General features: G+C 39.9%; 1 pseudogene; it reads right to left on the bottom strand.

Annotated features, from left to right (window-relative positions):
• Window positions 1-2,534: 2,534 nt before the first annotated feature.
• LOC102837839 lies at window positions 2,535-2,914 on the bottom strand (annotated as a pseudogene).
• Between the last annotated feature and the right edge of the window lie 10,212 nt (window positions 2,915-13,126).

The raw sequence follows: 13,126 nt of genomic DNA, 5'->3' as shown, positions 1-13,126 counted from the left end.
ACAACCCCATATAGCATTTCTGAGAAGCAGCTGGTGGGTTCGAACTGCCAACCTTATAGTTCATAGTCCAGTGCTGATCCACAGCATCATACCAGAAGTAGTGTGTGTGTGTGTGTGTGTGTGTGTGTGTGTGTGTGTCTATATATATATCTTGGACATTGTAGTGTTTTGGTTTGTTTTTTCTCATATCTTCTTCCATGTGTCTATTTCACTTGTTTTCATGGCTTTGCTAAGTCCAATATATATGTCAATTATGGTTTGTATTTAATTGATTCCATTTGTTCCTTTTTACAGGTTAGATTTTCTCTCTTTTTTTTGCATGGCTGCTAATTTTTTATTGCATGCCAGACAATGTGAATTTTACCTCGTTTGGTCCTAGAAAATTTTGCATTTATGTAAATATTCTTAGATTTGCTCTTTGAAGCAGTTAAGCAAGCACAGAAGAAATGTTAAAGGAAATCCTTCAAGAAGAATAAAAAGTTTACCAAGCGTAATGATGGAACTACACAAAGGAATGGGGAGGCTGCAGAAGAGGCAAGGCTGCGGAGAGGGAGCCTAGGAGAAAACAGGTCTTGCAACAGAGAAGTCCCATCACTGGAATACCTGCCTACTCCGACCCCCTCTCCAGTCCCCACCCACCTTTCCACAGGGTTGGGTTGGATACATGGTTGTAGCTATTTATTTAGTTACATATAGTATTATGAGTAGAGATTGCTACTGATAACAGAAAACTTGCATCAACTTTTCAGTTCTAAGTTTCAGACCTAGCTCCACTACTTACTAACTGTGTGATACTCTCAAGTTTTATAACCTTTCAAAACTGCCCTTCTCAACTCTGTTGTTAAGTGTCATTGAATCATTCCAACTCACAGTGACCCTGTACAGTGGCTGGTGGGTTTGAACTGCCAACCTGACGACTAACAAGTCAGTGCTTATCCTACCGCACAGGAAGATCAGAATAATAGTAATGTGAGCATTTTGCAAATATACAAATGAAGTATGCAACAAAATTGAGAGCGTGGTGGCTCTGTACGATAAGCACTAGATTGCAAACTACAAGGTCTGCTTTTGAGTCCACCAGCTACTCCGCAGGAGAAAAATGAAGTTTTTTGTTCCCACAAAGATTTAAAGCCTCGGAAACCCTATACAATGTCGCTGTGAGTAAGAACCAACTAGAGGGCACTTAACAACAGCAACATGCAACACAATTAACAAATTTAATAGGCCATTTGCCATCAAGTTGATTCCTACCCATGGCAAATCCATGGGTTGCATAGAATAAATGTGTTCCATAGGGTGGACAGTGAATAAGGAAGACCGTAGAAGAATTGATGCTTTTGAGTTATGGTGTTGGAGGAGAATATTGAAACATCCGTTTTGGAAGAAGTGCAGCCAGAGTGCTCCTTTTGTCTCTCATACTTTGGACATATTGTCAGGAGAGACCAGTCACTGGAGAAGGATATCATGTTTGATAAGGTGGAGGGTCAGAGAAAAAGAGGAAGACCCTCCCAATGAGATGGATTGGCCAAGTGGCAGCATCGATGAACTCAAGTTTGGCAACAGTAGTGAGGTTGGCCCAGGATCGGGCAATGTTTTGGTCTGCTGTGCATAGGGTCGCTATGAGTGGGTGCTGACTTGATGGCACCTAACAACAACAACAACAACATAGGGTTTTCAAGGTGGAAGGAGATTGCCAGTCCTTGCTTTTGAGACTCTTTTGGGTGGGTTTGAACCACCAACCTTTCAGTTAGCAGTTGAGTGTTTTGTGCCATTCTGGGTCTCCTGAGTATGCAATAAATGGTAACTATTACAAATAATACACAGTTACTCAAATGCAGAACTTTATTTATCAAAGGGGTACTATGTTTGAATTGAATTAAAAATAAATGGTCCAGGATTTAAAGAATGGAATATTTGCAGGATGTTTCTTTCATCAGAATTTATTACATAATATTAGCAATGTAATTTTTTGTGTTAATTAGTTGTGTCCTGGAACTAATAACGGTTTTGGAATACAGAACTAAGTAAAACAATGGAAGCTATTTAAATGCTATCCTGTCTATATCTGTTAAACAATGTCATAAAATTGGCAGCTCACATCTTCATCCAACTCATCTTCATCTGATTTCTCCATGCTCAGCTACAAAATTCCCCTGGTGGCTTTCTTTACTTAAAAGTGCATTCTGTTCTAATTTATAAATAATCTCTTATACACACAAGCAGCCTTAAGCATCAGAAAGTCATATTTAGGATGCTTGCTATTTTCTGAGAGGTCCCTAAAATTTCTAGTTACATCAAAGCAGTCTCTCCCTCTCTGATCTGATCCTCCAACATCCCCTGTGAGTTCATCACACACATCCCTGAATTCCTACATGTGGATTGGGTAATGTACTTTGACTCCTCACTGACTAGTGCTAAGCTGTATTTATATGGCATCTGATACATCCTTCCTATCTGTTTTATGTGATTTTTTTTCTTTTCCCTCTAATCTTGTTTTTTTTTTTGAAGATTTATAAATTTATTTGATCATAAACTTAGTTTTCATCCACATTGACTGTCTGTGGGTTTTTGAAAGTGGTGAGACTGGCACATAGGTCACCAGTGTATAGAGCTTGTTTGGTGAATCTTCATCCTCATTACGTTTTCTGGACAACCACACCCAGATATGGTACGGCACATGTCTGATTCCTTTGGCCCAGACAGCTTTGTTGAGCGTGGTATCAATGCGCATGTCTGGTGTTCCCATCTCCTTCATGGCAAATTTCCGAATCGCTTTGAGTGCTGGAGGGGCTCGCTTCTTGAAATCTACTCCATGGATGCGTTTGTGAATGTTGATGGTGTACTTTCTGGTCACTACTTCGTCGATAGCAGAATGGTCCTTCTTCTTCTCGCCACCCTTCTTTGCAGGAGCCATAGCGATGGGACAAGGTTGAAAAGGCTCTTCCCTCTAATCTTGCCTCTGCTCTCCTAATCCTAGGTTCTCACCTTGCCCTCACTGTCCAGAATGTCTTTTCTTTTCAGACTTATCTTCAGGACCCAAATGTGGTCTCTCCTGGGGTGCCTTCTTGGGCACTCCTTAAGGAATGAAGCTTTTCTCTTCTTGTTGCTGTAGCATCTATTATAACTCTATCTCACCCTCTTCATACTGTTTGGTAACTGTTCATCTTTCCACACCTGAAAAGCAACTTCTTGCAGATAAGGACTTTTACCTTGTTTCTTTGGGTATCTTTAATACCTTTGTACAGAATAGATAGATAATAATTAACACTATTAGGTGAGTGGATGAAATACTTGTTCCCCAAAGTCCTTTCTTATAATTAACAGTGTAATCGTGGTTTTTTAGTGCTGTCAAATGGGTTCTGACTCATAGTGACCCTGTGAGTGGCTGGAAAGTTTAAACCATCGACCTTGTGGTCGTGTGCTTTATCCCATAGCACCAGACCAGGACTCCATGATTAGCAGTAGCACTGAGTGATTAAATACTATTAACTGCAGAGGCTTCTGGAAGATTCCCCCTGGCCTTCCAGACTTGGGTACTTTCTGTGTGTGAGACCCTTGTACAGGATATGAACACTCCTTCGTGTTATGGTGGCCAATTTCTTTCATTTCTTTCCCCTTCCTGGAAATCTCTTTAATTAAATTTTCCAAGTCATTTTGCTAGTGACCTAAAGGCCCCAAGGAATTACACGTAAAGGAACTAACCTGGCAGTAAGCCTAAAAATGGTTTATTGCTTTAGAGAGAGAAATTACTTTCTGGACAATTTGAACTGGATTTTCTTTCTGTATACATTTTAGATAATAATAGGGGGAGGATATATAAATTGGCCAAAACTTAGAAAAGAGGATTTTAAATTTGTTGTATGGCATGTCACCTGGATGGGGGGGGGGGGGAAGGAGGAAGGCATTTTAAGAGATGCTGACAAAGAATTGATTACCTTGGTGTCTCTGGTCCTATTGATCAGCCTTGGATCGTGTGGTGGGGTGAATGATTTAGTATGTTTCTTCTAGCTTTTGTCTTTGTAACTCCCGCCAAACAACTCTTTTCCAGATGGGTCTGGTTAGAGAAGGCTTACGAAGATACTGATGGGATGACATGATTCAACTGTGGGTATTAATAGAGTTCATTGTAATTGTAAAAACTTGAAAATCTGTCATGGATACAATGAACCATCTCAGGAGCAGAAGAGGGGATCTCACTGCCATGAAAACAAAGAGGCAGGAGTGGAGTGCATACTTTGGGTCTCGAAGTCCCTGGGCACTGAGCTTCCTTGACCCAGGGACAGAAAGCTATGACACTAGAGGAATGGCAGAGGAGCAGCAGCAGAACCAAGAACCAGAGCACAAGACAGAGCAGTGGGCTTCCCCACCCAGGGAACAAGTCAAGTTGAGTGATCGCGCAGGGAGCTTGCTTGCAGAGTGAGGTTCCTCTCAGCACTTAACTGGGGGAGTTAGGTTTGCTTACCCATGGTGCTAGATAGAGACTGGTGCTTCCAGGCTGAGGCTTATAATGGAGTGGTGTGTCCTGTGAGTATTTATCAGCAGCCCTAAAGAGCTTTGTAACATTGCCTGGGCAAAGAGAGACATACCTCGAGAGCTGAGGAGAGCTGTTTTCTGATCCTGTATTGTACCCTGTTAACTTCTCTAATAAACCCCATAAATGTGACTATGGCATCTAAGTTCTCTCTGGCCATTGCAATGAATTATTGAACCCAGATGAGAAACAGAGAGGGCTGTGGAAGGATTGGTTGGTACCATAGTTTTGCAGATCCACATCTGCATCCACATTCATACTTAAACATACAAACACAGGTGCTCATTCAACATCTCCCTCTGTTTGACATGTATTGAGAGAGAAGTAGCTTAGTATTTATTTGTTCTACAAATGCATTTTTTAATTCAAGTAACAAACAAATATGTATTCAACAAACCATTACCGAAAAAGCAGTTAGATGCAAGGAATACTTGGGAGATGTAGTCTGCTGAGGGCAGAATAATCCCTGTTGACAAGGTAAGAAATGTACAAAGCAAGATAACAATGACATGATGCCCTCTGAGAAGTACAGTGGTGTGTTGTTGAAGATCAGAGGAAGGGAAGGTCACAGTTGACTAAGCTGCATCGCAGAGAATGTCATGTTGAAGCCAAATTTTGTAAAATGAGTAAGAAATTCATATCTTATTTGCAGTGGTTTTTTTGACCTTTTAAAATAAATTGAAGCTTTAAAATGCATGCATATCTTCAGGCCTAGATTTCGTATCTTCAGTTTTCCAGTCTGAGATTAAGATAAATATATCCTTTAATGGTGTTTACCCTCCAAGTCTTTATCCCATAGGCTAGCAGATACAGTTTTGGTATGTGGATAATGCTTCTGAGTAGAGAGGAAAAATACAGCTTAACATGAGAACATTTGAGTTCTTTCTTTCCACTTATTCAAAGACATTCTAAATTTAACCTTTACAAAATTATTGCTTCAGTGGTAGCTCTGAATGTCTTCTAAAATAAGATCAATTTGCCTCTGTCTGGGATATTTTAGATATGGCCTGGCTTAATGGTGAGGGAGTCAACAAGAAGCTGAACTACTAATGATTTTGCATTTCCAAGATTCTGTGAGGACCCACTCAGCCAGTCAAAGCATAAGACTGTAGGGCTGGAAAACAATTGCCCTTGTTTTGACGAACTCATGCTTTGAGCAAATTCCTGCACTGTCCATGAACACATTCAGGGAATGGCCAGGGCTGTGTTGTGGTGCCAGAAGGCTTGGAAAGATGAGTCTCAGAGAGTCTAATGAGGCAAACTGAGCATCAATTGCCATACATCAAGACAGAACTTAATAAGCTCATCAGAAAAGTGAATCAAGTATTATGAGGTAGGTAAGTTTCTAAGGAAGCCTATACAGAAAGGATGGCAGTTGATAATACTAAACAATGAACTTCACAACAGAAAAATAAAGGGATCAAAACAAAGGATACATGAGGGGAGGCAAAGTGCCACCTACATTGTTCTCTTTATTGCAAAGAACTAAGATGACTCAATCATACAGTCTTGAAAGAAACAAGTGCTTGGGATTATCATCTGATGGTGATTTTCACTGAGCCATTTTACACACCAACACAGACTCATTTATGGTCAGGCTGCACCTTATTTTCAAGTGAAATTTTGAGGTTGAAATGCTGGAACCACTTCATTCCAACCCAACATACTCATTCATTCTGCCATGGTAGTTGAACTGCCATCATTTAGTAATTATGCCTTGAAGTGTCAAAGTTTGTTTGGTCTTTAGATGACCCCTTGTGTCCCCAGAAAGTATGGGTTGTTACGTAGGTTTGGGGTGTTAGTTGGTAACTGCCTGAAAACAATACTGAACTAATAAAGGAATGACTATATCCTTTAAAATAACAACTAACAACAGAACAACTATAATCTTTAAGGGGTCCTGATGTGGTGCCGTAGGATAAACACTGGACTTCTAACCACTAAGTTGGAGATTCAAAACCACCAGCTGCTGCTTGGAAACCCTACACAGGGTGGCTATGAGTCAGAATCAACTTGAACACACTTAACAACATAACATTTAAAATCATAACTCAAAAAGATATTACTATAACCTTGACAATTTCAACTAAAAGTACTAAGCAGAGCGATGAGAGGCTGAAATTTACCTATATCATTGCTATTACCACCACGTGTCTGTTAGTTCGTCCACACTGTGATGGCCTATGAGCTGCTGTGGTGCTGGAAGCTATGTCACTGTGATTTAGGTGCCTGCAGGGTGACACATGGTAGACAGGATTCAACTAAGCTTCCAGACTAAGAGTAGGAAGAAGGAGAGGAGTGGTTAGCCACTGAAAACCATACCGAAAGATGAACCCATCAGCTTGTAAGGCACTCAAAATACGACTGGGGAAAAACTGCTTCCTGAAAATGGACCTGACTTTATGAAACAGATAGAGCAAACTTTTCAGAGCCTTCATTTACTAATGGGGCACAAGTCAAATTGAAGAGAAACAGCTGCAAATATCCATTGATAATCAGAAGCTGGAATATACAAAGTCTGAATCTAGGCAAATTGCAAGTGTCAAAAATGAAATGCAAGGCATAAAGATCAATATCCTAGGCATTAGTGAGCTGAAATAGACTGATATTTACCATTTTGAATCAGCAACCATATGTTTTACTGCACTGGGAATGACAAATTCAAGAGGAATGGTGTCAAATTGTCAAAAAGAACATTTCAAGATCTATCTTGAAGTACAGTGCTGTCTGTGATAGGATAATATCCATCTGCTTACAAGGAAGACCGCTTAATACCACTATTATTCAAATTTATGCACCATCAATGAAAGACAGTTATGGTGAAATTGAAGAATTCTACCAGCTTATTCAAGGAGCCCTGGTAGTGTAGTGGATTAAAAGCTGAGCGATAACCACAAGGTCAATAGTTCTAATCTACCAGTTGCTTCTCAGTAGAAAGATGAGGCTTTCTGCTCCCATAAAGATGTACAGCCTCGGAAACCCTATACAGGGTCGCTATGAATCTGAAGTGACCCGTCGGCACACAGTTACCACCACCACCTTCTTCAGTGTGAAAGTGATCAAACATACAATCAAGATGTACAGATAATTATTCATGATTGGAATGTGAAAGTTGGACACAAAAAGGAAGAATCAGTAGTTGGAAACTATGCCCTTGGTGATAGAAATGATACTAAAGAGCATATGATAGAACTTTATAAGACCAGTGACTTATTAATTATACATACCTTTGTTAAATAATATAAAAGGTAATTGTACACATGAACCTCACCACAGGAATGAAATTAACTACCTCGGTAGGAAGACAGTGGAACAATTCAACATCACCAGCCAAAACAAGGCCAGAGGCAGACTGTGGAAAATACCATCTATTGCTCATATACAAGTTCAGGCTGAAGTTGAAGAAAATTAAAACAAGTCCATGAGAGCCAAAATATGACCTGGAAAGCATCCCACCTGAATTTAGAGACTATTTCAAGAACAGATTTGATGTAATCATTATACACTAATGGCTAAAGACCAGAAGAATTGTGGGATGACATCAAAACATCACACAGAAAGAAAGCGAAGGATCATTAAAAAGAGTGTAAAGAAAGAAAAGGCCAAAATAGATGTCAGAAGAGACTCTGAAACTTGTTCTTGAGCATATAGAAGCTAAAGCAAATGGAAGAAATGAGGAAGAAAAGAGCTGAACAGAAAATTTCAGAGGACATCCTGAGAAGACAGAATCATATAATGCAAAGACCTGGAAGTAGAAAACCAAAAGGGAAAATCACATTCAGCATTTTTCAAGCTGAAAGAACTGAATTAAAACTTCAAGTTTAGTGTTGCAATATTAAAGGATTGAGTCGGAACCGACTCCATGGCACATAACTACCACCGCCACCATGGACAAAATAAGGAGCTCTGGTAGCATAGTGTTTAAGAATCAGGTTGCTAACCTCATGGTCAGCGGTTCGTAACTACCAGCCATTCCACCAGAGAAAGATTAGACTTTCTGGCCCCATAAAGATTTAAAGCCTTGGAAGCCCTATATAGACAGTGGTTATTTACTGCCAAGTCAGTTCCTACTTATTGTACCCCTTAGCTGTCTCTTTTGCTATAGAGTTTCTCTCTCTCTCTCTGTCTTTCTCTCTCTCTCTCTCTTTCTGTGTTACCTCTAATGTATCTCTCTCTTTTACCTATATTACTTTTTTTAAAAAAGTAATTGTGAAATCATTGGAGTTATGGGAGTTCCAGTAATAGATTTGATCATCTTTGTGGATCACCTGGATAAGTTTCGAATCCACTCATTATATCCTATCATCACCATTCCTTAACAGTATTTGCAACCCTAAGAGTTCCCCTATGCCAACATTCCTCCTACACATATAACCTGAAGTCAAACACCCAAACTTCAGTAATACCTGAACATGACTAAAATATTCAAGAGAACTTCAAACACCTGAGAGAATTTGGCTTAAAAAAAAAAAAAAGCCAGCTCTTCACGACTATTGAGTATGATTTTTAGTTTTGCAGCATCATTTATGTATGGATTGAAAAAAAAAAAAAAGTTTATGAGACTAAAAGCAGATTGTGGGGGCAAGTGTGTCATTTCTAGAAGAGGAAGGAGCTCCTTGGAGGGAAATTCTTACTCATCTGAGTTACCTTAAATATTGTAATCATATGTGGTATGTCTGTGTGTATTTTCCTTAATGCTATTGTTGTTGTTAGTGTTATTGAGTTGGTTCTGACTCACAGCGAACCTGTATAAGGATTCTGAGGAGCAACTAGTGGGTTTGAACTGCTGATATTGTAGTTTGCAGTCCAGTGCTGATCCTAGAGCACCGCACCAGGAGTTCTTTTTCCTTATTAATGGGCCTAGTTTATTCCATCAAAGATGGGGCTGCATAAATACTATATAAAACTCTTGAGATAAATGGATATTGATTCTAGAAATTCTCAGAATCACAAATAGATGAGACACTCTAGTTAATGCACTAGACTGCAAAGTTGGCAAGGTTGGTAGTTCAAGCTCACCAGTCACTCCTTGGAAACCCTATACAGGGTCGCTATGGGTTGGAGCCCACTCAATGGCACTTTACAACAGTAACAATTCATGGTACTGTTGTTGTTAAGTGCTGCCAACTTGGTTCTGCCTCATAGCAACCCTATGTTGTTGTTAGGTGCCATCGAGTCAGTACCGATTCATAGCAACCCTATGTACAACAGAATGAAACACGGCCCAGTCCTGGGCCAACCTCACAATTGTTGCCACGCTTAAGCCTACTGATGCTGCCACTTTGCCAATACATCTTGCTGGGGGTCTTCCTCTTTTTCTCTGACCCTCCACCTTACCAAACATGATATCCTTCTCCAGCAACTGGTCCCTCCTGACAATATGTCTGAAGTATGAGAGACCAAGTTTGGCCATCTTGGCCTCCAAGGAGCACTCTGGCTGCATTTCTTCCAAAAAGGACCTATTGGTTCTTTTGGCAGCCATGGCCTTTCAATATTCTCCTCCCACACCATAACTCAAAAGCATCAATTCTTCTACAGTCTTCCTTATTCACTGTCCAGCTTTCACATGCATATGAGGTTATTGAAAATACCATGGCTTGGGTCAGGTGCACCTTAGTCCTCAAGCTGACATCTTTGCTCTTCAACACTTTAAAAAGGTCTTGTGCAGCAGATTTGCCTAATGCAATACATCGTTTGATTTCTTGACTTCTGTTTACGTGACTGTTGATAGTTGATCCAAGAAGAATGAAGTCCTTGACAACTTCAATCTTTTCTCCATTGATAAAAATGTTGTTTATTGGTCCAGTGGTGAGGATTTTTGTTTTCTTTACATTGAGATGCAATCCATACTGAAGGCTGTGCTCTTTGATCTTCATCAGTAAATATTTTAAGTCCTCTTCACTTTCATCAAGCAAGGTTGTATCATCTGCATATCGCCAGTTGTTAATGAGTCTTCCTTCAATCCTAATGCCAAATTTTTCTTCATGTAACCCAGCGTTTTGGATTATTTGCTCAGCATACAGGTTGACTAAGTATAGTGAAAGAATACAACCCTGTTGCACACCTTTCTTAACACAGAGTCCCTGTATAGGGTTTCCAAGGAGCAGCTTGTAGGTTTGAACTGCTGACATTATGGTTTGCAGTCTAGTACTTATCCTACAACACCACAACAGGAGTCCCATGGTACTCCTTGGTTAAAATTAGAAGCCCAGGGACAGGAGGGTGAATCCTTGAAGTGTCAGTCCACTGGCTGTCCATATGTTCACTGTCATCATTAGTAGCGCCTTTCATTGACTCCCTGCTTGACCAAACATGATGCCCTTTTCTAGTGACTGGTCTTTCCTGATGATGTGTCCAAAGTCAATGAGCTGAAGTCTTACCATCCTAGCCTTTAAGGAGCATAAACGTTGCATTTTTTCTAAAGCCAATACGTTCATTCTGCTAGTACATGGCATATTCAGTATTCTTTGCCATCACAGTTTGAATACATCAGTTCTTCTTCTGTGTCTCATCTGTCACCTTCCTTTCCTGTCCAACTTTCTCTCGCTTAGGAGACAGTTGAAAAAAACATGGCTTGAGTCATACACACTGTGACATTCTTGCTTTTTAAACATTTAAAAAGGTCTTTTACAGCAGGTTTGCCCATGTTGCTTCCAAGTACTATAAAATCATTGGCAACCTCAATTGCTTCTTCATTTATCATGATGTTTATTGGTCTAATTGTCAGGATTTTCTTTTTCTTCACTTTTAAGTATAATCAGAGACTGAGTATTTGATCTTCATAGTATATACTTCAAGATGTCTTCATTTTGGTCCTGCAAAGCCAAAACCTTGGTATTCTTCATGATAACCCAAGACCGTAGAGGGCTGGGGTAGAAGAATATATTTTAGATAGCAACTATTGGTTTACATCGAAGTTATTCCTCTTCCTTGGAGAAATACCTATATTTTTCACTTTCCTTAAAAAAGATTGGAAAATCCTTGAAGGAAAAGAAAACAAACATAGTGATGTGTAAAAGTGGTAAAAGATCTATATGAGACATATACATCTCATGTAGGACCTTGCTCTGAAATTGCAGCTCTCTTGTAAGACATATAGCTCAGTGTAACACAATGGAGCACAATGGCTCTATTGAGGCTCCCATGATTATTGTTCCCAAGTGGCTGCTGCTTTCTCCTGCAAGTCTAGTCATCTGAGTCATACTTTGGAACAAAGTACATTGGAAGACATAAATAAATCTAACTAAATATAGTATCCCTACACACACATCTTGGAGTCTTGGTGTGGTGCTGTAGAATAAAGCACTGGACTGCAAGACTAGTGTGAACCTCACGTTCAGAGGTTCAGACTCACCAGCCATTCCTTGGAAACCTTATGGAGGGTCGCTATGATTCAGAACAAACTCAACATCAGTTAACAACAACAACATACACACATCTCAAGGAGCTTGGTAGCATAGGGAGTTATGAGTTAAACTGCGACTGTAAATCTAATAGTTCAAATCTACCAGCCACTCTGCCGAAAAAAGATGAGGCTTTCTGCTCTCATACAGATTTCTAGCCTCGGAAACCCTTCACAGGGTTGTTATGAGTCAGAACCAGCTTAATGGCATACAGCCCTCACCACCACCACACACATATCTTAATTACTTAAGAATTAGCTTTGCAAATGAGACTGCAGTTTTTGTTTGCATTCAGTGAGTTTTTGAATTATTGAATAGGGATAGACCCAGTTAGAGATGTTTCGTATTGCTTCCTGAACCATCTAGTAATAATTTCTGTATTTGAGGATGAAAGCAATTTGATAGCGAAAATCAGGAAATCCAGCTATTTTGTAAACATGTGTTATTGAAGAGTCCCTGGATGGTACACAGCTGGTAACCAAAAGGTTAGCGGCACTTTTGAAGAAGGATCTGATGCGCTACTTCAAAAAACCAGTTATCAAAAACATCGGTTGGTTGGTGGTGCCATCAAGTCAGTACTACATAGGGTTTACGAGGTTATAAATCTTTACAGGAGCAGAAAACCTCATCTTCATCTGTTGGATTGGCTGATAGTTTTGAACTAGTGAATTTGAAGTTAGCAGCCTAGCTAGTAATCCACTACACAACATTATGGGGCACAATTCTATTCAGCAGACAAAGGCAAGGTTGTCACAAGTCAGAGTAAATTCAACACAAATGGGCAAATAATGCTATTAAAGGAGCTCTGGTAGCATAGTGGTTACGAATCAGCTGCAAACCACAAGGTCAGCAATTCGAAACTACCAGCTGCTCCATGGTAGAAAGATGAGGCTTTCTGCTCCCATAAAGATTTACAGCCTTGGAAACCCTGTTCAGGGTCCCTATGGGTCGGAACCTACTCGACGGCACTTAACAACAACAACAACAATGCTATTAAAACATTAGGGAGATGGCTTTTTATATCAAAGCAAATTTTACACATCACCATAAACAGTCACTGTAGTTTCCACACATAACACATCCAGGTAAATAGCGAGTGCACACATATAAATCACTCACAGAAAACTAATGTGCCAAGAGTTTGCAGAATTAGTAAAACCCTTGTAACATGCATGCTGCTTGCACAAAAATA

The sequence above is a fragment of the Chrysochloris asiatica genome, unplaced genomic scaffold (genome assembly GCF_000296735.1).
Source record: "Chrysochloris asiatica unplaced genomic scaffold, ChrAsi1.0 scaffold00065, whole genome shotgun sequence".
Taxonomy (NCBI): domain Eukaryota; kingdom Metazoa; phylum Chordata; class Mammalia; order Afrosoricida; family Chrysochloridae; genus Chrysochloris; species Chrysochloris asiatica.
This window is presented reverse-complemented; position numbering and strand designations above follow the sequence as displayed.